The sequence below is a fragment of the Heptranchias perlo genome, chromosome 21 (genome assembly GCF_035084215.1).
Source record: "Heptranchias perlo isolate sHepPer1 chromosome 21, sHepPer1.hap1, whole genome shotgun sequence".
Taxonomy (NCBI): Eukaryota; Metazoa; Chordata; class Chondrichthyes; order Hexanchiformes; family Hexanchidae; genus Heptranchias; species Heptranchias perlo.
Window position 1 is genome coordinate 4,821,714 of NC_090345.1, and position 27,348 is coordinate 4,849,061.

Genomic DNA, 27,348 nt, shown 5'->3' on the forward strand with positions numbered 1-27,348 from the left:
GTAACTGACGGGCAGGGAATGTATCAACGTTCCACTGGCGAATGTAGCAAACCCACGGGATTCCCCCCCCTCTCCCTGCTGAGCTACAGCCCAGGTAAGGAAATGGCAAAATCCCCCCCCCCTCCCCAGGGGGTGCCCACCCAGCCCCCCCCCCTCCCTCCCCAGGGGGTGCCCACCCAGCCCCCCCCCTTCCCCGGGGGTGGGGGGCAAATATTCCCAACAGCCGCGTGAATCCCTCCCTAACACTGCTGTGCTGTCAGTGATCAAGGAGGTGGTGGTGAGGTGTATCCCTGTATAAACCCCAGAGTCTGTTTATTGTTGGGTGGGGGGGCTGGTGTGAGGGGGAGAGGAGACCGTTGCAGTCGTCTTATAAATCCCACTTCTATTCTTATCTCCGGTCTCCGATTTATGGTTGATTTTTTTTTTGGTGGGGGGGGGGGGGGGAAGTGTCCTAATGTTTTTTTAGATTGTTGCAGTGTCAATGATTCTTTGTAACTTAATTTCATTTCCGTTCTGCTGATCATCCAGCTCGTTATATAGCCTGAAGGAACCAAATATTTTTAAATGTCTTTAATGAGATTGAAATTGTTAATGGATGCTCCTCCTGTAATTGTCCAGTGTTGTGTTGAGCAGGTTTGGCCAGGAGGGTCCTGGGTTTTCCCCTTCATCGGGGTGGGAGGTTGGGGGGATGGTCTCCACCATTTGGCCTCAGTGCCTCTGAGGTTTTGAGGAGGGCTGGTGGAAGTCAGCCGGCGTTCCTGTCTCTGTTTCCGATCCCTTGTTCAAGTGACTCCTGCAAAGTGCAGACGTGTGGATCCCCGGGTCTGGACAGGACATGGAGCGGTTGTGATACCCCCCGTGGTTCAATAGCCGATTGGCACTCACACGTGAAGAATGGCCAACTGTGCCGAGGGTGCGCAGTGCTGGTGGAACCCGTACCCCAGCAAGAAATCAGCACCTTCATGAAAAGAGGGGACAGAAGTGGAGAGAGGGAGGGAAAAGTCTGTTGCAAGTAGAGTTTGCTTCTTGTTGTAAATGATGAGATAAATATTCTGCAGCAATCATTGACACAAGGTCAGAAACAACAAGGAATTTTATGTCACTGAGAAATTCAGAGACCCCCCCCCCCCCAAGAAGCAGGAACTCTTAAAGGGTCAGTGTTATCAAGAAATTCTGATTTGCGAGCTTGAAATTCCTGAACAATCAGCGGGTTACAAGAGTGTAATATGTCCATGTACTGGGTCCAGGGGCCTCCCTGGGTCCTAACCTCGAATGACTTGCTGGCCAGTGCGTGTTAGTGATGAGTGGGTGGAGGAGCTCGATCCCCTGGGTATGTAAACTTGGCGGGGTCCCTGTGGGCGGTCTGTCGCCCTGGCAATCTGTCGTTGATGCACTGCAGATTGTAATTGTGCTCGAAAATTTTTAATATTGAGCCTTTTTTTACCTCCTGATATTTTCTCCACACCTTTCACCCTAACTCTTTAACCCCCACCCCCAGGAAGATGCCGGTGGCCGTGGGAGATGGGTCCAGGGGCATCACATGCTGAAAAGTCGTCTTGTGTGAAACCTGGGCAGTGAATGGAGGCGGGCTGTTCAACCACGTGTGGCATCACGGCAAAGCCAGATCCCGCCCCCTCGCCGTGTTAACATGTGCACTCACACCTCCACTGTCAGTCCGGCCACAGCCAGTCCAGCCAGGGCTCGTCCATGTAGGCAGGCTATTCAACCACGTGTGGCATCACAGCAGAGCCAGATCCCGCCCCCTCCCAGTGTTAACACGCGTGCTCGCACCCCCACCGCCATTCCGGCCGTGGTCAGTCCAGGCGCAGTCAGTCAACTCAGCACAGACTGGGAATCGAATCCATGGTCTCTCTGTTTAGCCCTGTCCAATACTTGTAATTTGAGCCAAGGGGTGGGGGCACAGATAAACTTGGAAAGAAGTTCTAAAATGATTCATGGTCCACCCCATTCCCCATTCCAAAAGCAAACGTCTTATAAAACTGCAAATGAGTTCTTGGACGTGGAGGTACAAACAAACAGCCTGATCGTATCGCCCCTCCCCCGCTGTATTTTCCCTCCTCCCGAATATTGTGGTGGATCATTTTAAAACTTTTATAATGCATTTGTGCTCATCACAGGCAGGTTGTTTAATGCTGCGAATGGAACACTTTCCAATTTGGGCAGTCAGTGTCAGCGTCAAACACTCCCAGGGCAGGTACAGCACGGATTGGATACAGAGTAAAGCTCCCTCCACACTGTCCCATCAAACACTCCCAGGGCAGGTACAGCACGGGTTAGATACAGAGTAAAGCTCCCTCTACACTGTCCCATCAGTCACTCCCAGGACAGGTACAGCACGGGTTAGATACAGAGTAAAGCTCCCTCTACACTGTCCCATCAGTCACTCCCAGGACAGGTACAGCACGGGTTAGATACAGAGTAAAGCTCCCTCTACACTGTCCCGTCAAACACTCCCAGGGCAGGTACAGCACGGATTAGATACAGAGTAAAGCTCCCTCTACACTGTCCCATCAGACACTCCCAGGGCAGGTACAGCACGGGTTAGATACAGAGTAAAGCTCCCTCTACACTGTCCCGTCAAACACTCCCAGGGCAGGTACAGCACGGATTAGATACAGAGTAAAGCTCCCTCTACACTGTCCCATCAGACACTCCCAGGGCAGGTACAGCACGGGTTAGATACAGAGTAAAGCTCCCTCTACACTGTCCCGTCAAACACTCCCAGGGCAGGTACAGCACGAATTGGATACAGAGTAAAGCTCCCTCTACACTGTCCCATCAAACACTCCCAGGGCAGGTACAGCACGGATTGGATACAGAGTAACTGTCCCAACAGTGTTTTGCCACCGTGCGGTACCAGTTCTACATTTTTTCAGTTCTCTGTCCAAATTATTGACACTTTTGTACCGGGGGTTCATGTTGCTCGGGCTGCATCGAGATTGCCAAACTAATTTCACACAGGCTCCTTCCAACAGTTAGAAGAGATTTTCACCCGTTAATCTGAGCTGGAATTAGCACAGGCCCCGGATTTGCAAGACATTTTAATAATAGAAAGTACCAATAATATTCTTGTAAAATGCATGTCGTTAATGACATATCACTGGGCATATTTCAGCACATACTGGGAATTATCCAACCAATACAATGCAGTGCCATTAATTCATCATCTCAAACAACACTCACCAGTGACAGGCCTGGACCCACCCATACTCTACCCCAGAGTTATACAGTGACAGACCTGGACCCACCAGTACTGTACCCCAGAGTTATACAGTGACAGACCTGGACCCACCGTACTGTACCCCAGAGTTATACAGTGACAGGCCTGGACCCACCGTACTGTACCCCAGAGTTATACAGTGACAGACCTGTCCCCACCAGTACTGTACCCCAGTGTTATACAGTGACAGACCTGGACCCACCAGTACTGTACCCGTGTTATACAGTGACAGACCTGGACCCACCAGTACTGTACCCATGTTATACAGTGACAGGCCTGGACCCACTAGTGCTGTACCCCAGTACTAGCCTGTCACAGGCCTGTATCCACCCGTAATGTTAAGCTCAAAATAGCCTTCAGACACAACCCAGGTTTAGGACTGAATCTGTAATTACATTGCAGGGTGTTTTTCAAAGTTAAAGTGAATGTGGTATAAAAACCTCACAAATCCACCTTGCAATTTACCAAAGTCCCAGTGATGGTGTAATGTCTGTGCAGCAGCTCACCATCTGCAGGCTAATGAAGTGTAAAGGAGAAGGGTACTGGATTGGAGCCAAACTGAACAGGGCTTTTATACTTAATGTGATAGCTTCACATGGGCTTTTACAGCCCATTGTTGAGAAATATATAATACATTATAGGAAAAGGAGGAGGCCATTCAGCCCCTCAAACCTGTTCCACCATTCAATTAGATCATGACTGATCTGTGCCTCAACCCCATTTAACTGCCATTGCTCCATATCCCTGTTTTGAAAGTTTCAATTGACCCCCAGCATCCACAGTTTTGGGGGAGAGAGTTCCAGATTTCTATCACACTTTTGTGTGGAAAAAGTGCTTCCTGGTTTCACTCCTGAACGGCCTGGCTCGAATTTTAACATTAGGCCCCCTTGTTCTGGATTCCCTCACCAGAGGAAAGACTTTCTCTGCATCAACCCTATCGAAGACATCAATTAGATCACCCCTCAACTTCTAAACTCGAACAAATACAAACCAAATTTATGCAACCTGTCCTTGTAATTTAACCCTTTAAGCCCTAATATCATTCTGGTGAATCTGTGCTGTATCCCCTCATATCCATAACTGAACGCAGTAGGGGTCCAGAGGGGGTCTGACCAAAGCTTTGTACAACTGAAGCATCACTTCTTCACTTTTGCATTGAGGTAAAGACCAACATTCCATAAACTTCGACCCTCGTACTAAATCCCACTCACTCATCACCTCGACCCTCGTACTAAGTCCCACTCACCCATCACCTCGACCCTCGTACTAAATCCCACTCACTCATCACCTCGACCCTCGTACTAAGTCCCACTCACCCATCACCTCGACCCTCGTACTAAATCCCACTCACTCATCACCTCGACCCTCGTACTAAATCCCACTCACTCATCACCTCGACCCTCGTACTAAATCCCACTCACTCATCACCTCGACCCTCGTACTAAATCCCACTCACTCATCACCTCGACCCTCGTACTAAATCCCACTCACTCATCACCTCGACCCTCGTACTAAGTCCCACTCACCCATCACCTCGACCCTCGTACTAAGTCCCACTCACCCATCACCTCGACCCTCGTACTAAATCCCACTCACCCATCACCTCGACCCTCGTACTAAATCCCACTCACCCATCACCTCGACCCTCGTACTAAATCCCACTCACTCATCACCTCGACCCTCGTACTAAGTCCCACTCACTCATCACCTCGACCCTCGTACTAAATCCCACTCACTCATCACCTCGACCCTCGTACTAAATCCCACTCACTCATCACCTCGACCCTCGTACTAAGTCCCACTCACCCATCACCTCGACCCTCGTACTAAGTCCCACTCACCCATCACCTCGACCCTCGTACTAAATCCCACTCACCCATCACCTCGACCCTCGTACTAAATCCCACTCACCCATCACCTCGACCCTCGTACTAAATCCCACTCACTCATCACCTCGACCCTCGTACTAAATCCCACTCACCCATCACCTCGACCCTCGTACTAAGTCCCACTCACTCATCACCTCGACCCTCGTACGAAGTCCCACTCACTCATCACCTCGACCCTCGTACTAAATCCCACTCACTCATCACCTCGACCCTCGTACTAAATCCCACTCACTCATCACCTCGACCCTCGTACTAAATCCCACTCACCCATCACCTCGACCCTCGTACTAAATCCCACTCACTCATCACCTCGACCCTCGTACTAAGTCCCACTCACTCATCACCTCGACCCTCGTACTAAATCCCACTAACCCATCACCTCGACCCTCGTACTAAATCCCACTCACTCATCACCTCGACCCTCGTACTAAGTCCCACTCACTCATCACCTCGACCCTCGTACTAAATCCCACTCACTCATCACCTCGACCCTCGTACTAAGTCCCACTCACCCATCACCTCGACCCTCGTACTAAATCCCACTCACCCATCACCTCGACCCTCGTACTAAATCCCACTCACCCATCACCTCGACCCTCGTACTAAATCCCACGAACCCATCACCTCGACCCTCGTACTAAATCCCACTCACTCATCACCTCGACCCTCGTACTAAATCCCACTCACTCATCACCTCGACCCTCGTACTAAATCCCACTCACCCATCACCTCGACCCTCGTACTAAGTCCCACTCACCCATCACCTCGACTCTCGTACTAAATCCCACTCACTCATCACCTCGACCCTCGTACTAAGTCCCACTCACCCATCACCTCGACTCTCGTACTAAATCCCACTCACTCATCACCTCGACCCTCGTACTAAGTCCCACTCACCCATCACCTCGACCCTCGTACTAAATCCCACTCACTCATCACCTCGACCCTCGTACTAAATCCCACTCACTCATCACCTCGACCCTCGTACTAAATCCCACTCACCCATCACCTCGACCCTCGTACTAAGTCCCACTCACCCATCACCTCGACTCTCGTACTAAGTCCCACTCACTCATCACCTCGACCCTCGTACTAAGTCCCACTCACCCATCACCTCGACTCTCGTACTAAATCCCACTCACTCATCACCTCGACCCTCGTACTAAATCCCACTCACTCATCACCTCGACCCTCGTACTAAATCCCACTCACTCATCACCTCGACCCTCGTACTAAATCCCACTCACCCATCACCTCGACCCTCGTACTAAGTCCCACTCACCCATCACCTCGACCCTCGTACTAAGTCCCACTCACTCATCACCTCGACCCTCGTACTAAATCCCACTCACTCATCACCTCGACCCTCGTACTAAATCCCACTCACTCATCACCTCGACCCTCGTACTAAATCCCACTCACCCATCACCTCGACCCTCGTACTAAGTCCCACTCACTCATCACCTCGACCCTCGTACTAAGTCCCACTCACCCATCACCTCGACCCTCGTACTAAATCCCACTCACCCATCACCTCGACCCTCGTACTAAATCCCACTCACTCATCACCTCGACCCTCGTACTAAATCCCACTCACTCATCACCTCGACCCTCGTACTAAGTCCCACTCACCCATCACCTCGACCCTCGTACTAAATCCCACTCACTCATCACCTCGACCCTCGTACTAAGTCCCACTCACCCATCACCTCGACCCTCGTACTAAGTCCCACTCACCCATCACCTCGACCCTCGTACTAAATCCCACTCACTCATCACCTCGACCCTCGTACTAAGTCCCACTCACCCATCACCTCGACCCTCGTACTAAGTCCCACTCACCCATCACCTCGACCCTCGTACTAAATCCCACTCACTCATCACCTCGACCCTCGTACTAAATCCCACTCACTCATCACCTCGACCCTCGTACTAAATCCCACTCACTCATCACCTCGACCCTCGTACTAAATCCCACTCACTCATCACCTCGACCCTCGTACTAAATCCCACTCACCCATCACCTCGACCCTCGTACTAAGTCCCACTCACTCATCACCTCGACCCTCGTACTAAATCCCACTCACTCATCACCTCGACCCTCGTACTAAATCCCAATCACCCATCACCTCGACCCTCGTACTAAGTCCCACTCACTCATCACCTCGACCCTCGTACTAAATCCCACTCACCCATCACCTCGACCCTCGTACTAAGTCCCACTCACCCATCACCTCGACCCTCGTACTAAGTCCCACTCACCCATCACCTCGACCCTCGTACTAAATCCCACTCACTCATCACCTCGACCCTCGTACTAAATCCCACTCACTCATCACCTCGACCCTCGTACTAAATCCCAATCACCCATCACCTCGACCCTCGTACTAAGTCCCACTCACTCATCACCTCGACCCTCGTACTAAATCCCACTCACCCATCACCTCGACCCTCGTACTAAGTCCCACTCACCCATCACCTCGACCCTCGTACTAAGTCCCACTCACCCATCACCTCGACCCTCGTACTAAATCCCACTCACTCATCACCTCGACCCTCGTACTAAATCCCACTCACTCATCACCTCGACCCTCGTACTAAATCCCACTCACCCATCACCTCGACCCTCGTACTAAATCCCACTCACTCATCACCTCGACCCTCGTACTAAGTCCCACTCACTCATCACCTCGACCCTCGTACTAAATCCCACTCACCCATCACCTCGACCCTCGTACTAAATCCCACTCACTCATCACCTCGACCCTCGTACTAAATCCCACTCACTCATCACCTCGACCCTCGTACTAAATCCCACTCACTCATCACCTCGACCCTCGTACTAAATCCCACTCACCCATCACCTCGACCCTCGTACTAAATCCCACTCACTCATCACCTCGACCCTCGTACTAAATCCCACTCACTCATCACCTCGACCCTCGTACTAAGTCCCACTCACCCATCACCTCGACCCTCGTACTAAATCCCACTCACCCATCACCTCGACCCTCGTACTAAATCCCACTCACTCATCACCTCGACCCTCGTACTAAATCCCACTCACTCATCACCTCGACCCTCGTACTAAGTCCCACTCACCCATCACCTCGACCCTCGTACTAAGTCCCACTCACTCATCACCTCGACCCTCGTACTAAGTCCCACTCACCCATCACCTCGACCCTCGTACTAAGTCCCACTCACTCATCACCTCGACCCTCGTACTAAGTCCCACTCACCCATCACCTCGACCCTCGTACTAAGTCCCACTCACCCATCACCTCGACCCTCGTACTAAATCCCACTCACTCATCACCTCGACCCTCGTACTAAGTCCCACTCACTCATCACCTCGACCCTCGTACTAAGTCCCACTCACTCATCACCTCGACCCTCGTACTAAATCCCACTCACTCATCACCTCGACCCTCGTACTAAGTCCCACTCACTCATCACCTCGACCCTCGTACTAAGTCCCACTCACCCATCACCTCGACCCTCGTACTAAGTCCCACTCACTCATCACCTCAACCCTCGTACTAAATCCCACTCACCCATCACTTCGACCCTCGTACTAAGTCCCACTCACCCATCACCTCGACCCTCGTACTAAATCCCACTCACTCATCACCTCGACCCTCGTACTAAATCCCACTCACCCATCACCTCGACCCTCGTACTAAGTCCCACTCACCCATCACCTCGACCCTCGTACTAAATCCCACTCACTCATCACCTCGACCCTCGTACTAAATCCCACTCACCCATCACCTCGACCCTCGTACTAAGTCCCACTCACCCATCACATCGACCCTCGTACTAAGTCCCACTCACTCATCACCTCGACCCTCGTACTAAATCCCACTCACCCATCACCTCGTCCCTCGTACTAAGTCCCACTCACCCATCACCTCGTCCCTCGTACTAAATCCCACTCACCCATCACCTCGTCCCTCGTACTAAGTCCCACTCACCCATCACCTCGTCCCTCGTACTAAATCCCACTCACTCATCACCTCGACCCTCGTACTAAGTCCCACTCACCCATCACCTCGTCCCTCGTACTAAGTCCCACTCACCCATCACCTCGACCCTCGTACTAAATCCCACTCACTCATCACCTCGACCCTCGTACTAAGTCCCACTCACCCATCACCTCGACCCTCGTACTAAATCCCACTCACCCATCACCTCGACCCTCGTACTAAGTCCCACTCACCCATCACCTCGACCCTCGTACTAAGTCCCACTCACCCATCACCTCGACCCTCGTACTAAGTCCCACTCACTCATCACCTCGACCCTCGTACTAAATCCCACTCACTCATCACCTCGACCCTCGTACTAAATCCCACTCACTCATCACCTCGACCCTCGTACTAAATCCCACTCACTCATCACCTCGACCCTCGTACTAAGTCCCACTCACTCATCACCTCGACCCTCGTACTAAATCCCACTCACTCATCACCTCGACCCTCGTACTAAGTCCCACTCACCCATCATCTCGACACTCGTACTAAGTCCCACTCACCCATCACCTCGACCCTCGTACTAAGTCCCACTCACCCATCACCTCGACCCTCGTACTAAATCCCACTCACCCATCACCTCGACCCTCGTACTAAATCCCACTCACCCATCACCTCGACCCTCGTACTAAGTCCCACTCACTCATCACCTCGACCCTCGTACTAAATCCCACTCACCCATCACCTCGACCCTCGTACTAAATCCCACTCACCCATCACCTCGACCCTCGTACTAAATCCCACTCACTCATCACCTCGACCCTCGTACTAAATCCCACTCACCCATCACCTCGACCCTCGTACTAAATCCCACTCACCCATCACCTCGACCCTCGTACTAAATCCCACTCACCCATCACCTCGACCCTCGTACTAAATCCCACTCACTCATCACCTCGACCCTCGTACTAAATCCCACTCACCCATCACCTCGACCCTCGTACTAAATCCCACTCACCCATCACCTCGACCCTCGTACTAAATCCCACTCACCCATCACCTCGACCCTCGTACTAAGTCCCACTCACCCATCACCTCGACCCTCGTACTAAATCCCACTCACTCATCACCTCGACCCTCGTACTAAATCCCACTCACCCATCACCTCGACCCTCGTACTAAATCCCACTCACCCATCACCTCGACCCTCGTACTAAGTCCCACTCACCCATCACCTCGACCCTCGTACTAAATCCCACTCACCCATCACCTCGACCCTCGTACTAAGTCCCACTCACTCATCACCTCGACCCTCGTACTAAGTCCCACTCACCCATCACCTCGACCCTCGTACTAAGTCCCACTCACCCATCACCTCGACCCTCGTACTAAGTCCCACTCACCCATCACCTCGACCCTCGTACTAAGTCCCACTCACCCATCACCTCGACCCTCGTACTAAGTCCCACTCACTCATCACCTCGACCCTCGTACTAAGTCCCACTCACCCATCACCTCGACCCTCGTACTAAATCCCACTCACTCATCACCTCGACTCTCGTACTAAATCCCACTCACTCATCACCTCGACCCTCGTACTAAGTCCCACTCACTCATCACCTCGACCCTCGTACTAAGTCCCACTCACCCATCACCTCGACCCTCGTACTAAATCCCACTCACCCATCACCTCGACCCTTGTAATGAAAGGCGCTGTATAAATGCAAGTTCTTTAAGAAGGTAAGAACATAAGAAATAGGAGCAGGAGTAGGCCATACGACCCCTCGAGTCTGCTCCGCCATTCAATAAGATCATGGCTGATCTTCTATCTCAACTCCACTTTCCCGCCCCATCCCCATATCCCTTGATTCCCCTAGAGTCCAAAAATCTATCTATCTCAGCCTTGAATATACTCAACGACTGAGCATCCACAGCCCTCTGGGGTAGAGAATTCCAAAGATTCACAACCCTCTGAGTGAAGAAATTCCTCCTCATCTCGGTCCTAAATGGCCGACCCCTTATCCTGAGACTATGCCCCCTAGTTCTAGACTCTCCAGCCGGGGGAAACAACCTCGCAGCACCTACCCTGTCAAGCCCCCTCAGAATCTTATGTGTTTCAAAGAGATGTAAAGGCCTGTTCTACACAATCTCTCCTCACAGGACAACCCTCTCATCCCAGGAATCAATCTAGTGGGGCCGTATGGCCTACTCCTATACTCCAACCCCCTTGCAATAAAGGCTAACATGCCATTTGCCTTCTTAATTGCTTGCTGTACGTGTTAACTTTCTGTGATTCGTGTACAAGGACACCCAAATCCCTCTGCATACCAACATTTCTTAGTCTCCCACCTTTTAAAAAAAAATTCTGCTTTTCTATTCTTCCTACCAAAGTGGATAATTTCACATTTCCCCCAATCCATTGGGACCGTTCTAGAATCTAGGGAATTCTGGAAGGTCAAAACCAATGCATCCACAATCTCTTCAGCCTCTTTTAAAACTCTAGGATGTAGGCCATCAGGTCCAGGGGATTTGTCGGCTTTTAGTCCCATTAATTTCTCCAGTACTTTTTCTTTACTAATCTTAATTACTTTAAGTTCCTCAATCTCGTTAAACCTGTGGTTCCCCACATTTCCGATATTTTTTTGTGTCTTCTATTTGAAGACAGATATAAAATATTTGTTTAACGTCTCTGCCATTTCCTTATTCCCCATTATAATTTCTCCTGTTTCTGCCTCTAAGGGACCCACGTTTACTTTCACTAATCTCTTCCTTTTTATATATTTGTAGAAGCTCCTACAATCTGTTTTTACATTTATTTTTAGTTTAATCTCATATTCAATTTTCTCCCTCTTTATCAATTTCTTAGTCATCCTTTGCTGATTTCGAAAACCCTCTCAATCCTCAGGCTTACTATTTTTAGCAACATTGTAAACATCTTTTAATCTAATACTATCCTTAACTTCTCTAGTTAGCCATGGTTGGATCACTTTTTCTGTGGCATTTTTATTCCTCAAGGGAATGTATATTTGTTGAGAATTATGAATTATTCCTTTAAATGTTCATCATTGCTTATCTACCATCATATCTTTTAATCTAATTTCCCAATCTACCTTAGCCAACTGGCTCCTCATAGCTACGTAATTGGCTTTGTTTAAATTTAAGACCCTAGTTTCAGACTTAACTACATCGCTCTCAAACTCAATATGGCATTCTATCATGTTATGATCACTCTTCCCCAGAGGATCCTTTATTATGATTACTAATTAATCCTGTCGCATTACACAATACTACTTCTAAAATAGCCTGTCCCCTAGTTGGTTCCACGACATATTGTTCTAGCAAACTGTCTTGAATGCATTCCGTGAACTCGTCCTCCAAACTATTTTTGCCAATTTGGTTTGCCCAGTTTATTTGAAGATTAAAGTCCCCCATGATGATTGCATCACCCTTGTATCAAGCTCCTCTAATTTCCAACAATATAACTACTGTCTGGGGGCCTATAAACTACTCCCACCAGTGTTTTCTTCCCCTTGTTATTTCTTAGTTCCACCCACACTGACTCTACATCCTGATTTTTCAGAGCTAAGATCTTTCTACCTCTTGAAGCCATTTCTCAGTGACACAGTGTATCAAGGTTCCAGTACATTGCACCAGGCAAAGATGGAATAATTCTGATACACAGTCTGGGGCTGGAGAGGAGGCCACACTCGCCCGTTTCTAGAGGGAGGAGCGATAATCGCGGGCATTTGTCAGTACGAGCCTCTCCTTCAGAGATCGTGGTCAGCTGCTTCAGCCAGGGATGGGGGAGGGTGTCTACAGTTAGCCTCAGCCTGCCCTGGGCAGGGGGAACAAAACGAGCCAGGGTCCCCACTCCTCGCTGGAGAGTAACGGATGCTCGGTGAAACCCAGTGGGCAGACTCCATGTAACCAGGGATTGCTGACCCAGAGCTCGTCACTGTACACAGGTCAGCATGGAAGTGGCGTTCATGGCTCAGTTGCCCTGTGAGCATTGCCCGCAGTGTTTGTTCACGGTTCATCAGTTGCCAGACTCTCTGGGTGTTTAACTCTTGGCAAAGTCAGAAAACAAAAAAAAAATGGAAATGGGCAATCTGCAGGAAAAGAGCGGCCATGATCTCCACCACTGGTGCCTTTAGTGCTGGATCTCAGCCCAGTGGAAACTGAGTCAGCACATCCAGCTGGGTGTTAGTCTCCGGGCTGTCTGCATTGTACTGCAAATCCAGGATTCAAAACGACTATTGTACGTAGGCCCAAAGGCATGTGAACTGCTGCATGGCATGTCACAGCACGGTGGGCCAGAGGAGTGCAGTGGGCCAGGGTAGGGTGCGGGAGGGCAGGACAGGATAAGGCAGAGCACAGTAAGGTAAATCAGAATACAATACACCACAGAGGAATATGGAGGGAAAAGTTATTGGAACCAAACCTCTCCGCTCTGGTAATGTGGTCGACTTTGATTAAAGAGACACCATCGTCTTGTAAACCTCTGGCCACCTAAAGAAAGGACTTGCTTTTCTATCACGCCTTTCATGACCTCAGGACGTCCCAAAGTGCTTTACGGCCAATGAAGTACTTTCTGAAATTTAGTCCCTGTTGTAATGCAACCTGTCGTGTCTCTCTCAATACGACTCAGCTCAGTCCCCCTCTCAACTCTCTCTTCTCCTGCCCCTCCCAAGCTCCGAATCTCCTGACCTCCTCCCTGCATTCTCACTGTGTTGAAATCAACGCACCTACCCAACCCGACCATTACTTTCCCAGCACCTCGAAATTGTTCAACTCCTCACCGAACCAATGCTCCCTCCCTTCCACAACCCACACCCTTCTCTTTCCATCCTAAAGTCGCTGACTTGTGCTGGAATCTAACCCGTGCTGTACCTGCTCTGGGAGCGTTTGATGGGACAGTGTAGGGGGAGCTTTACTCTGTATCTAATCCGTGCTGTACCTGCCCTGGGCGTGTTTGATGGGACAGTGTAGAGGGAGCTTTACTCTGTATCTAACCTGTGCTGTACCTGCCCTGGGAGTGTTTGATGGGACAGTGTAGAGGGAGCTTTACTCTGTATCTAATCCGTGCTGTACCTGCCCTGGGCGTGTTTGATGGGACAGTGTAGGGGGAGCTTTACTCTGTATCTAACCTGTGCTGTACCTGCCCTGGGAGTGTTTGATGGGACAGTGTAGAGGGAGCTTTACTCTGTATCTAACCCGTGCTGTACCTGCCCTGGGCGTGTTTGATGGGACAGTGTAGAGGGAGCTTTACTCTGTATCTAACCCGTGCTGTACCTGCCCTGGGCGTGTTTGATGGGACAGTGGAGGGGGAGCTTTACTCTGTATCTAACCTGTGCTGTACCTGCCCTGGGAGTGTTTGATGGGACAGTGTAGAGGGAGCTTTACTCTGTATCTAACCCGTGCTGTACCTGCCCTGGGCGTGTTTGATGGGACAGTGCAGAGGGAGCTTTACTCTGTATCTAACCCGTGCTGTACCTGCCCTGGGAGTGTTTGATGGGACAGTGTAGAGGGAGCTTTACTCTGTATCTAACCCGTGCTGTACCTGCCCTGGGAGTGTTTGATGGGACAGTGTAGAGGGAGCTTTACTCTGTATCTAACCCGTGCTGTACCTGCCCTGGGAGTGTTTGATGGGACAGTGTAGAGGGAGCTTTACTCTGTATCTAACCCGTGCTGTTCCTGCCCTGGGAGTGTTTGATGGGACAGTGTAGAGGGAGCTTTACTCTGTATCTAACCCGTGCTGTTCCTGCCCTGGGAGTGTTTGATGGGACAGTGTGTGCATAAAGTAGGAAAATATTCCATTCATCTGGGACATCTTTCACTTCAATGAACATGATATTTATAAAGATGAAAAAAATAGTTTTAATCGTAGAAACATAAATGACTGGTTTTGAAAGCTGACATTCAGCCCTGGCGACATCAACAGGAAGCTGGTGTGAGGAGGAGTGCGGGTCGGGAGAAGGTGATGTTTGTAAGACTGTGTCACTCTCTCATTTGCGAGGACGTAATGTATCAGATCTAAAGAATGGCCTGTCCGTGCGTGGGCTGGGTCTGGGCTTGACTGCAGGCCTAGCCGGGACTGAGATGTTTAATTTATGGGCTGTTGTCGGGAACGCAAAGAAATGGCAGCTTCGAGTTACCCAGGTACAGACACAGACTGTACAACAACCTGCATTTATACAGTGCCTTTAACGTAGGAAAATGTCCCCGGGCACTTCACAGGAGCGTAAATCAGACAAAAATCTGACTCCGAGCCACATAAGGAGATATTGGGACAGGTGACCAAAAACTTGGTCAAAGAGGTAGGTTTTAAGGAGCGTCTTAAAAGAGGAGAGAGAGATGGAGAGTCGGAGAGGTTTAGGGAGGGAATTCCGGAGCTTAGGGCCAGGACAGCTGAAGGCACGGCCGCCAATGGTGGAGAGATTAAAATCGGGGATGTGCAAGAGGCAAGAATTGGAGGAGTGCAGAGATCTCGGAGGGTTGTAGGGCTGGAGGAGGTTACAGAGATAGGGAGGGGGCGAGGCCACGGAGGGATTTGAACACAAGGATGAGAACTTTAAAATCGAGGTGTTGCCGGATTGGGAGCCAATGTAGGTCAGCGAGTACAGGGGGTGATGGGAGAACGGGACTTGGTGCGAGTTAGGATACGGACAGCACAATTTTGGATGAGCTCAACAGAGAGAGAGACTAGTGCACAAGTAAAGACACAGAGGTACAGGCACTAGGGGGTCACACGGTGAGGGCTACAAAGAACAGGGGGCACACTGATACTTCAAAAAGCTGCACGGGATTTATTTTTTGCAGTAAAGAAAGAACTTGCATTTGTGCTGCACCCTTCACCACCTCAGGACATCCCAACGCGTTTTACAACCAATGAATTATTTTTTGAAGTGTTGTAATGTAGGAAACACGGCAGCCAATTTGCGCACAGCAAGATCCCACAAACAGCAATGTGATAATGACCAGATAATCTGTTTTTTAGTGATGTTGGTTGAGGGATAAATATTGGCCCCAGGACACCGGGGAGAACTCCCCTGCTCTTCTTCCAATAGTGGCTGTGGGATCTTTTACATCCACTTGAGAGGGCAGACGGGGCCTCGGTTTAACGTCTCATCCGAAAGACGGCACCTCCGACAGTGCAGCACTCCCTCGGTATTGGCACTGGGAGTGTCAGCCTGGATTTTGTGCTCAAAACTCCACAGCAGGCCTCGAACCCACGACTTCCTGACTCAGAGGTGAGAGTTCCCACCCACTGAGCCCAGGAATGAACCATCAGCGGAACTCTTGAATCCTCCTGAATTGTTTCTGTGCAGACACAGTGGGCGGAGAGGGAGAAGGCCAGAAGTCTCGAGCGTCATGTTACCCTCGTGCATGTGACGCGGGTCGAGATGATTCACGATTGCGTGTTGCGTGAAACAATGTGGGTCGGCTGTGTGAAAGAGATGTCCTTTCATTGTGGGTCTTTATTTGTGCTCCAGTCTCTGGTCTAGCACTGCCCTGAGTGCCGATGGGCTAGGGAAAGAATAAAATCAGCCAGTGTCCCTCCCGTAGTCTGGTGGCGATGCTGGGGTACACTTTCAGACGTCTGTTGTCTCACCGAGTAGCCATGTGTTGCCTCTGAACCTGCTCCTTGAGTTATGGTGGGCTTTCCCACCAGGGGAAGCATCACAGCCGAGCCCAAACCTGCTCATGCCAAGTCCCCATTCCAGCTCAGTGGGCAGGGAACTAAAGAGACAGACTAGTAAAGCCCCAGGTTCAATCTCCAATCTGTGTGGAGTGATCTGACTTAAACTAGGACAGCTGTGGCCTGGTACAAGTAACCCCAGTGACCCTGAGCTGTGTGGGGAGCGGGGGAATTTGGCCAAGTTTCCTATTCTTGATCATTACTCAGTGACACTTGCTGGATAGTGTGTGTGTGTGTGTGTGTGTGTGTGTGTGTGTGTGTGTGTTGGGGGCAGGGGGAGAGATAATGGGCTTGAATGCGAAGCCTTGCACAGTCGAATAGCCGACTGACGCTCGCTGCCTGGGCTGGCTTTTGGCCACTCGGGAGAGGTTAAGGGAGGGGGAAGGGGCGGCCGAGAGCACATCCCCTCTGTCAGGGGCCTGCGCCTACAGGGGAGGGGAGGAGAATCGGAGAGGGGGAAAATATGTCCCATTTTCATGGCGGACTGGGACTGTCGAGTGGGAGGAAGCAGAGCGTCGAAGCCAAGTTCTGTCGCGGTCCGTGAGGGGGAGAAAAATCTGTGGATGAAACTTTCGATTGTTCACGAGAAAAGAGCAGCACTGAATAATTCGGCACTGGTTTAATAAACCTTCCTGCACTTTAAAATGAAAGCCAGATGAAAGGCAGTCTGGAGAGATCTGTCAGGGCTCCAATTAATGTCGGGACTGCCAAAGTCAGTTCATTGTTCTGCTCTTCCCAGCGCTGCATGCTGCCCACTGTGGCTGCCGTCACTAAGGCATTTACTAGATCTGTGTTGCGCCATCAATTATACTCATCTTCTCAACTCCCTGCGTGTTTTTATACATGAGAAACGATTTTGTACCTCGTCCTAGAATTGTGGATTGCAGTGGGCAAAACGGGGCAGACAGGCATTACGCACCAACACCCCTCACCCCTATCGCCTTTTATTTGACCCTGAGCTGAACTTCTGACCCCGTATCTGCTCCATCACCAAGACCGCCTACTTCCACCTCCGTAACATCGCCCGTCTCCGCCCCTGCCTCAGCTCATCTGCTGCTGAAACCCTCATCCGTGCCTTTGTTACCTCCAGACTCGACTATTCCAATGCTCTCCTGGCCGGCCTCCCATCTTCCATCCTCCATAAACCCTGCTGTCCGTATCCTAACTCGCACCAAGTCCCGTTCACCCATCACCCCTGTGCTCGCTGACCTACATTGGCTCCCGGTCCGGGAACGCCTCGAATTTAAAATTCTCATCCTTGTTTTCAAATCCCTCCACGGCCTCGCCCCTCCGTATCTCTGTAACCTCCTCCAGCCCCACAACCCTCCGAGATCTCTGCGCTCCTCCAATTCTGGCCTCTTGCGTATCCTCGATTTTAATCGCTCCACCATTGGCGGCCGTGCCTTCGGCTGTCCTGGCCCTAAGCTCTGGAATTCCCTCCCGAAACCTCTCCGCCTCTCTCTCCTCCTTTATGTCCCTCCTTAAAATCTACCCCTTTGACCAAGCTTCTGGTCACCTGTCCTAATATCTCCTTATGAGGCTCGGTGTTAATTTTTGTCTCATTGCACTCCTGTGATGTTTACTACGTTATAGGCGCCGTTTGAATGCAAGTTGTTGGTTTAGCACATAGAAAGTATTTTCAGTACAGCAACAGAAATAATATGCGCGTAAATCAACAATACATAAAACTGATGAGCTCCAGGACCCCCACACCCCCCACCCACCCAAGTTTGAAAACTAGTTGTAGAGAAAGAGTCCGATTAGCCGTCTCCTGGGAACTAAGGACAGGAGTAGGCCATTCAGCCCTTCGAGCCTGTTCCGCCATTCAATGAGATTGTGATTTACCTGTGACCTAATCCTTGTACCTGCCTTATCCCCATATCCCTTAATACCTTCGGTTAACAAAAATCTATCAATCCCAGATTTAAAATTAATAATTGAGCTAGCATCAACTGCCGTTTGTGGAAGAGAGTTCCAAACTTCTACCACCCTTTGTGTGTAGAAGTGTTTCCTAACTTCACTCCTGAAAGTCCTGGCTCTAATTTTTAGGCGATGTCCCCGAGTCCTAGACTCCCCAACCAGTGGAAATAGTTTCTCTCTATCCACCCTATCAGTTCCCCTTAATATCTTGAAAACTTCACCCCTTAATTTTCTAAATTTCAGGGAGTGCAACCCTAGTTTTTGTGATCTCCCCTCGTAATTTAACCCTTGGAGTCCGGGTATCATTCTAGTAAATCTACACTGCACTCCCTCCAAGGCGAATATGTCCTTCCTAAGATGCGGTGCCCAGAACTGAGCACAGTACTCCAGGTGCGGTCTATCCAGGGCTTTGTATGGCTGTAGCTACTGCAGTTATCCTGCACCTCCGGCTCCAGAGAGAGAGAGAGAGGCATGCTGATTGTGGTTTGTGTGGGGGAGCGAGAGGGAGCCTCCGATCGAAGGCAGGTAAAAGCTGGATGACGGGGTATGTGAGCAGGGAGTGGTGGGAGGCTGAGAGCCTGTGCTTGTTTTGACATGTCCAGGTCTCAGAACTAAGGCAGCGAGCTACATGCCAAGCTGTGACTTACTACAGCTGCTGCTGGAGACAAGCTGGACCTTCCCGTGTTCTCCCGAGCAACGCGTCTCTTTACTACGTTACGGCTGCGCCGGTGGTGGGCATCCTTTGCCCAAGTAAGCACTCATCCCGTGCGAGCGCAGACAGTGACCGTCGGTAGGCTATTCTAACATGGGAAGCATCACAGTCAAGCCTGAGCCTGTACACGCCCGACACTGACATACGAACAGGGGTAAGTGAAAGATCAGGAGCCAGAATCTCCTCTGTGCATTTTCTCTCTCTCTCGCTCTGTTTTTTGTTCTCCTTCCTCTTTTTCTCTCAAATCTTTCTCTTCTTTCTCCCTTTTTTCTCTCCATCCTCTCTCTTTCACATTTCTCCTCTTTTTTGTTCTCTCTCTTCTCCTTTCTCTCCTCTCGCCTATTTTTTCTCTTTCTCTCTCCCCTTTTTTCTCTCTTTTTCTCCCCTCTTCCTCTCTCTCTCTCTCTCACTCTCCCTTTCCCCTCCTTTCTCTCCCTTTCCCCTCCATTCTCTCCCTTTCCACTCCTTTCTCTCCCTTTCCACTCCTTTCTCTCCCTTTCCCCTCCTTTCTCTCCCTTTCCCCTCCTTTCTCTCCCTTTCCCCTCCTTTCTCTCCCTTTCCCCTCCTTTCTCTCCCTTTCCCCTCCTTTCTCTCCCTTTCCACTCCTTTCTCTCCCTTTCCCCTCCTTTCTCTCCCTTTCCCCTCCTTTTTCTCTCCCTTTCCCCTCCTTTCTCTCCCTTTCCCCTCCTTTCTCTCCCTTTCCCCTCTTTCTCTCTCGCTCCCCCCTCGTTCTCTCTCGCTCCCCCCTCGTTCTCTCTCGCTCCCCCCTCGTTCTCTCTCGCTCCCCCCTCGTTCTCTCTCGCTCCCCCCTCGTTCTCTCTCGCTCCCCCCTCGTTCTCTCTCGCTCCCCCCTCGTTCTCTCTCGCTCCCCCCTCGTTCTCTCTCGCTCCCCCCTCTTTCTCTCTCGCTCCCCCCTCTTTCTCTCTCGCTCCCCCCCTCTTTCTCTCTCGCTCCCCCCCTCGTTCTCTCTCGCTCCCCCCTCGTTCTCTCTCGCTCCCCCCCTCGTTCTCTCTCGCTCCCCCCCTCGTTCTCTCTCGCTCCCCCCCTCGTTCTCTCTCGCTCCCCCCCTCGTTCTCTCTCGCTCCCCCCCTCGTTCTCTCTCGCTCCCCCCCTCGTTCTCTCTCGCTCCCCCCCTCGTTCTCTCTCGCTCCCCCCCTCGTTCTCTCTCGCTCCCCCCCTCGTTCTCTCTCGCTCCCCCCCTCGTTCTCTCTCGCTCCCCCCCTCGTTCTCTCTCGCTCCCCCCCTCGTTCTCTCTCGCTCCCCCCCTCGTTCTCTCTCGCTCCCCCCCTCGTTCTCTCTCGCTCCCCCCCTCGTTCTCTCTCGCTCCCCCCCCTCGTTCTCTCTCGCTCCCCCCCCTCGTTCTCTCTCGCTCCCCCCCTCGTTCTCTCTCGCTCCCCCCCTCGTTCTCTCTCGCTCCCCCCCCTCGTTCTCTCTCGCTCCCCCCCTCGTTCTCTCTCGCTCCCCCCCTCGTTCTCTCTCGCTCCCCCCCTCGTTCTCTCTCGCTCCCCCCCTCGTTCTCTCTCGCTCCCCCCCTCGTTCTCTCTCGCTCCCCCCCTCGTTCTCTCTCGCTCCCCCCCTCGTTCTCTCTCGCTCCCCCCCTCGTTCTCTCTCGCTCCCCCCCTCGTTCTCTCTCGCTCCCCCCCTCGTTCTCTCTCGCTCCCCCCCTCGTTCTCTCTCGCTCCCCCCCTCGTTCTCTCTCGCTCCCCCCCTCGTTCTCTCTCGCTCCCCCCCTCGTTCTCTCTCGCTCCCCCCCTCGTTCTCTCTCGCTCCCCCCCCTCGTTCTCTCTCGCTCCCCCCCTCGTTCTCTCTCGCTCCCCCCCCTCGTTCTCTCTCGCTCCCCCCCTCGTTCTCTCTCGCTCCCCCCCTCGTTCTCTCTCGCTCCCCCCCTCGTTCTCTCTCGCTCCCCCCCTCGTTCTCTCTCGCTCCCCCCCTCGTTCTCTCTCGCTCCCCCCCTCGTTCTCTCTCGCTCCCCCCCTCGTTCTCTCTCGCTCCCCCCCTCGTTCTCTCTCGCTCCCCCCCTCGTTCTCTCTCGCTCCCCCCCTCGTTCTCTCTCGCTCCCCCCCTCGTTCTCTCTCGCTCCCCTTTAGTTGCAGGATACTGAGGCCTATTGTTGAGGCTCCTTTGTGATTGGTTAGCTCGGGATGCCTTCTTGGGCATGTGCGATGGATGGCGATCGATTGCTGAGATGCCAATGTAGGAAACGCGGCAGCCAATTTGCACACAGCAAGATCCCACAAACAGCAATGTGATAATGACCAGATCATCTGTTTTGGTGATGTTGGTTGAGGAATAAATATTGGCCCCGGGACACCGGGGAGAACTCCCCCTGCTCTTCTTCGAATCGTGTCATGGGATCTTTTACGTCCACCTGAGAGGGCAGACGGGGCCTCGGTTTAATGTCTCAGCTGAAAGACGGCACCTCCGACAGTGCAGCACTCCCTCAGTGTGTGAGTGTGAGTGTGAGTGTGAGCGAGAGTATGTACAGAGCCCACGAGGACAGGATTGGTCCCGGCTGTCACTCACAGTGACACTCGGTGCCAATGCTCACGTAATGCACAATGTCCACTTGGAGGGCCGCCTGGGATCCTGCACTCAACACGGAGTCAAAGCTGAGGGAGAGGGAAGCAGAGGAGTGGGGGGGGGGAAAACCTCTCCATAGTTTCTCAATTCCTGCAGTCTCCCCAGCGCAAGAGTGATACCGTAGCTAAGAGAGACGTAGACGGTACTGTGAACCCTGGAACCAACCTGATCTGAAACTCCAGATGTCACGAGAGGCAGCCGGTTGGAGAACCTCTGGCTGATGATTCCCTCCCGACATGGGAGGGCTCAGACACTCTCTCGGCTCTGGAGGAGATGAGAGAGAGAGAGCGCGAGAAACGCATCAACCCAGGCCACAGCTCGGGCCTTATTTATAAAAATCCAGCGGGTGTTGGTTTGGTCGCAGGTTCGATGAGGGGGCCTGAAATGAGATTCCAACATCTGTTTATCATCTCTGGTTCCAAACTCAACACAGCTGCAGCCCCTTTGGCCTTGTGTCCCCATTGGGAGAGGTGGTGAGTAACTCAGAGAGAACTCGGACACTCCCGAAAGAATTCCAACAGTGTCTTTTTATTTATTTTTTCTCAAACTTCACCGTCTCGTGCTTTTTTTGAGGTTAAGCTGGATTAGCGATGGGCATTTTATACCACAGTCAGGGCTTGAGGACAAAGGGGAGGTTGCTCGTCAGAGGGGCCGATTTCTCAAACCAACAATATCGCAGTGGACAGTAGAACAGACCAGGCTTCCCGCAGGGAGTCTGAGTTAATTCATCGCTCTGTAGATCTGCCCAGCCACGCGGGTGAGGAATGCCCCCTGGTTTGATCCTTGACCTGCGCTGAGTTCGCTGATCTAAGATTTGGTCGCAGTAAGGGGCGCAACTACTTGTCTGTGCCCTGGGCTTTGGTGGGAGTGGGAATGGGAGGGAGGGGAGGACGGGAATCTGCTCCCGATCACTGTCCAGAGGCTCCTGCTAGAACATCATGTGGGGACGGACTGACCTCTGTTTGAGCGAGGCGATGGGAAGGGAGCGGGGGGAGTGGGACTAATTGAGTAGATCTTTCAAAAGAGCTGGCACGGGCGCGATGGGCCAAATGGCCTCCTTCTGTGCTGTACGATTCTATGAATGCACAGCAATTACACCTTGAGGCCCTAAAGGGGCAGGACAGACAACAACAACAACAAGTTGCATTAATGTAGCACCTTTAACTTGGTAAAACGTCCCAAGGCGTTTCACAGGAGTGTTTTCAAACAAAATTTAACACCGAGCCACATAAGGAGATATTAGGACAGGAAGATGTGGGTTTTAAGGATAGTCTTAACAGAGGTGAGAGAGGTGGAGATGTTTCGGGAAGAAATTCCAGAGCTTAGGGCCTAGGCAGCTGAAGGCACGACCGCCAGTGGTGGAACGATTAAAATCGGGGGATGCGCAAGAGGCCAGAATTGGAGGAGAGCAGAGATCTCGGAGGGTTGTAGGAGAGATCGGGAGGGGCAAGGCCATGAAGGGATTTGAAGGAGAGCAGATCTCCTGGTGTCCCTGGCTGACATTCACCCCTCAACCAACAGTCCTGCTAACTTGGGACAGACTATGTTTGAAGGGGTCCTCTTCCTTAGACTGAGTGGCTCAGCTCCGCATCAAAATGGTTGGCTTTACCCACTGTGCTTTGGTTCAAATGCGAAACCATAAGAAGCTTAACTGGTGATGGGGAAAGAGCAAAAGTCTTTCTCCAACGAGTTGCTGGGCTGGAATGTGGCATGAAGTTGGTGGAATGTGAGATGGATGTGGGATTCTGGAGCATTGGGCAGCTCAGTCACTGTGCTGCTAGTCAGACCGTAACTCGTCCGTTCCCAGGGATTCTATCTGGGACATTGCTCCACCCAACTGCTCTCTTCCTTCTCTCCGCCCTCTTCTCTCCACCCCCCCCCCCCCACCTCCCTATTTCATTAAACCCAAGACCTTTGTCTAGAAGCTGCTCCGTGGCCTGGACTCACCCTGACTCTAGCCTCCTGTGCAGCCACCCTCCCTTAGACCCACAGTTGGTGGCAGGGCCTTCAGACCTTGCTCCTACTCTCTTCCCCCAAACCTCCACCAAGCTCCTGCCTCTCTGTCGTTTAGAAATAAATCTCCTCTAAACACATCTCTTTGACCCAGCCTAGTCACCATCTCCCAATCTCTCCCTTCAACAACAACTTGCATTTATATAGCGCCTAATAATGTAGTAAAACGTCCCAAGGCCCTTCACAGGAGCGATTATCAAACAAAATTTGACACCGAGCCACATAAGGAGATATTAGGACAGGTGACCAAAAGCTTGGTCAAAGAGGTAGGTTTTAAGGAGCGTCTTAACAGAGGCGGAGAGGTTTAGGGAGGGAAGTCCAGAGCTTAGAGCCTAGACTGCTGAAGGCACGGCCGCCAATGGAGGGGCGAAGGAAATGGGGGATGGACAAGAGGCCAGAATTGGTGGCGGGCTGAGATCTCGGAGGGTTGTAGGGCTAGAGGAGGTTACAGAGATAGGGAGGGGCGAGGCCGTGGAGGGGTTTCCACTACTCCTTGTGTGAAGAAGTGCTTCCTGACATCACCCCTGGCCTGGCTCTAATTTTCAGGTTCTGCCCCCTTGCTCTGGACTCCCCCCACCAGAGGAAATAGTTTCTCTCTATCTACCCCATCGAATCCTTCAAACATCTCAGTTAAATCAGCCCTTAATCTTCTATACTTGAGGGAATACAAGCCTAGTGCTCATAATTTAACCCTCTAAGCCCCGTTATCATGATAGTGAATCTGCGCTGCGCCCCCTCCAAGGCCAAAATATTCTTCCTGGGGTGCGGTCCAGAACTGAACGCAGAACTCCAGTGGGATTTGAACCCGCGTCCTCTGGATTACTGGTCCTGTAACATAACCACCACACCACCATGTCTCCGTACATAGAAGCATAGAAAATAGGAGCAGGAGTAGGCCATTCGGCCCTTCCGGCCTGCTCCGCCATTCAATATGATCATGGCTGATCCTCCATCTCAATACCATATTCCCGCTCTCTCCCCATGCCCCTTGATGCCTTTTGTGTCTAGAAATCTATCTAGCTCCTTCTTAAATATATTCAGTGACTTGGCCTCCACAGCCTTCTGTGGTAGAGAATTCCACAGGTTCACCACCCTCTGAGTGAAGAAATTTCTCCTCATCTCAGTCCTAAATGTCCTACCCCGTATCCCGAGACTGTGACCCCTCGTTCTGGACCCCCCAGCCAGGGGAAACATCCTCCCTGCATCCAGTCTGTCTGGCCCTGTCAGAATTTTATATGTTTCAATGAGATCCCCTCTCAATCTTCTAAACTCGAGTGAATACAGGCCGAGCCGACCCAATCTCTCCTCGTACGACAGTCCTGCCATCCCGGGAATCAGTCTGGTGAACCTTCGCTGCACTCCCTCTATGGCAAGTATATCCTCTCTTAGGTAAGGAGACCAAAACTCCAGGTGCGGTCTCACCAAGGCCCTGTATAACTGCGAGGGTTATTTAGCCAGAGAGCTAGAAATGGGTAAAGGCACAAACCAGTGCTGGCCTCCCAGCTCAAGGGGGCAATAATGAGAAATCCCAAGGGCAGAATCAGTGAGTTTCCCGCCTGGACCAACTCAGCAACACCAGTGTGTGTTGACATGTTAGGACATGAATATGGTTTGAATTAGATGCTCAAACTAAACAAACTCTTGGTGCTTAGCAACAAGAGAAGAAAAGAAAAAACTAAAAATTGGATCGAGATTTCTTCCTCCTCCTCTCCCTGCCAGTTTTCTCCTCCTGCTCCTCCTCCCTGTTCAGTTCCAGTTCTATGGGAGCGGCTCATTTACCGACCTTGCCCCATGAACTGCTCTTTTCAGGGGTGAGCCCAGTTAGTGTCAGCAGGCTTGTGGTGTCCCCACTCATCCCGTCCTTGCCCAGTCTCCCAGGGAGTTCCCAGCCGGAGGGGGGCTAGGCCGTGCCTCGGTGGGTAGCAACTGTCGCCTCAGAGTCAGAAGGTCGTGGGTTCGAGTCCCACTCCAGAGACTTGAGCGTATGATCTAGGCTGACACTCCCGGTGCAGTGCTGAGGGAGGTGTTGTATTGCCAGAGGTGCAGTTGGAAGTGTGTGTGCAGGGGGGCTGGCAGTGCCACTGGGGGCCTCAACTGGGGGTCTTCAGTTGGTCCTCCAGTTGACCTCATCCATACCTTTGTTACCTCCAGACTCGACTATTCCAATGCTCTTCTGGCCGGCCTCCCATCTTCCACCTTCCATAAACTTGCATTCATCCAAAACCCTCCTGTCCGTATCCTAACTCGCACCAAGTCCCGTTCTCCCATCACCCTCTGTGCTCGCTGACCTACATTGTCTCCCGGTCCGGGAACGCCTCGATTTTAAAATTCTCATCCTTGTTTTCAAATCCCTCCATGGCCTCGCCCCTCCCTATCTCTGTAACCTCCTACAACCCTCCGAGATCTCTGCGCTCCTCCAACTCTGGCCTCTTGCACATCCCTGATTTCCATCCCTCCACCATTGGTGGCCGTGCCTTCAGCTGCCCAGGCCCTAAGCTGTGGAATTCCCTCCCTAAACCTCTCTACCTCTCTCTCCTCCTTTAAGACGCTCCTTAAAACCTACCTCTTTGACCAAGCTTTTGGTCACCTGTCCTAATATCTCCTTATGTGGCTCGGTGTCAAATTTTGTTTGATAATCGCTCCTGTGAAGTGTCTTGGGACATTTCACTGCATTAAAGACACTATATAAATGCAAGTTATTGTTGTTGTTTACACCCCGTTTACTGCCACTTGCACAACACCATTGATAGAGAGAGACGGGAGGAGAGATAGATAGAGAGAGAGAGAGACCAGACTGAAGGACAGCACGGGGGAGGGCGGGGGGGCTGTAATGGGTTAAATACAAAACTAACCATCAGGAAGGAAGGTTCCAGAACAGCCCGGCCGCTGCTCGCAGGAGAGGTGTAGCCAGCTTTTCCATTTGCGGAGCGATGTGTGAGTGTGGAGGGACCGGCTGTGCCCTCTCGCTGACCGTCATTGTTCTGTGTGTTGTGTCAGTGACCCCCTTCGACAGAGGAAGGAAACTGGGCCGAGCTCAGAGCGTGTCTGTGGAGCTGGGAATTTCCTGCTCGGAGTCACCGTGGACCGCGTGATGTCACAGCGGCCGGGACGATGGCGCAGACTGAGATTTAATTCCTGGAGTCGGTAAACCCGGCCAATTACCTCTGTATGCGGAGGGTTTGATGTACGTTCCTGTGCGTGTGACTGCGTGTGTGACCCCACAGCTCTACAGGGACTGTTACCCCTCCCTCCCCCGATACCACCTGATACCCCGCAGTCCTACAGGGACTGTTACCCCCCCCTCCCCCGATACCACCTGA

General features: G+C 51.8%; 1 protein-coding gene across 1 annotated transcript in view; it reads left to right on the plus strand.

Annotated features, from left to right (window-relative positions):
• The window catches only part of dnmbp (dynamin binding protein), an 88,133-nt gene continuing 60,785 nt past the window's right edge, over window positions 1-27,348 (plus strand). Inside the window, 1 exon segment of the mRNA XM_068002003.1 lies at window positions 1-94. The gene's annotated coding sequence lies outside the window, so the exon portion shown is untranslated.